The sequence below is a fragment of the Marmota marmota genome, unplaced genomic scaffold (genome assembly GCF_001458135.2).
Source record: "Marmota marmota marmota unplaced genomic scaffold, marMar, whole genome shotgun sequence".
In the NCBI taxonomy this organism is placed as follows: domain Eukaryota; kingdom Metazoa; phylum Chordata; class Mammalia; order Rodentia; family Sciuridae; genus Marmota; species Marmota marmota.
This window is the reverse complement of record NW_025999961.1, coordinates 241,361-242,501: the sequence shown is the minus strand read 5'-3', so window position 1 is coordinate 242,501 and position 1,141 is coordinate 241,361. Positions and strand designations below refer to the sequence as shown.

Sequence of the window (1,141 nt, the reverse complement as noted above, 5' to 3'; positions counted from 1 at the left end):
CACTATATCCAGCGAAGTTAGGTTTCAGAAACAATAAAGAAATAGTCTTTTCAGACAAGTTAAAACTGACAGAATTTTTCTCCATCATATCAGGCTTACAAGAAATATGTAAGAAGAGGCCAGAATTAGAAATGAGTAAAACTACTGTGATGAAGATATAAATAGATTATAAAAAGTACTGGTAGAGTAGATATGCAAATGATAATAACAAAATAATCAAACAGTATCACTAAAGAAAAAACAAACAAATAAAGAAAACTAGTTGGAAGTACCAGAAACCATGAGGAGGGGGGGGAGCACTCTCTCCTGAGAATGAAGAATGAATATCTCTTGATATTGCTTGGTTGCAACTGCCATTTGACATTGGTGATCATTCTTCTCTTTCCTTTGCAAGAGTTACAGGGAGAAAATGCTTTCTGAGTGGTTTCTATTTAAAATGTAAAATAATAATAATACTGTTGACCCATGGGGCCTACCAGACATTTACAGAATGTTTCATATAACAGCTACAGATACACATTCTTTTGGCAGTACTGGGGATTGAACCCAGTAAAGTTTTACCACTGAACTATATTCCCAGCCCCTTTTAGTTTTTATTCTGAGACTTGTGATCATCATGCCTCAGACTCCCAAGTCACTAGGATTACAGGTGTGTGCCACCATGCCCAACTAGAACACACATTCTTCTTATCACATAAGGAATGACAGCAAAACAAGTTCAAAGACTTGTTTGAAGGAGCAACAAAACCTTTCAAAATGATTTTAGATGTGCTAAGTTTATAAAAAATTGTTAAAAGTGAAGAAAATTAAGATGAAATTTCCTTCATAATAAGCATATTTAAGAAACCCCAAGGACCCCAAAGAGTTGTGAAATATTTAAACATGTTTTAGAAGTTGCCAATGTGAAGGCATTTTTCAGGGTTTCCAATACATAATTCTCTTAAGAATCTTATCTTTCTCGGGAAAATTTTATGAAAAGAGAAAACAGGAAAAAAATGATTTTCCAAATCCATGAAAAATACATTTTAAAAGGAGAAAAGAAAGTATATTTAAGAGTGTTTCCTAGGACTGGGGTTGTGGCTCAGTTGTAGAGCACTTGCCTAGCATGCGTGGAGCATTGGGTTTGATCCTCAGCACCACA

The 1,141-nt window shown here is 34.7% G+C and overlaps 1 pseudogene; it reads left to right on the top strand.

The window, feature by feature from the left end:
• Positions 1-222: 222 nt before the first annotated feature.
• Positions 223-425, top strand: LOC125616760 (annotated as a pseudogene).
• The last annotated feature ends 716 nt before the right edge of the window (positions 426-1,141 follow it).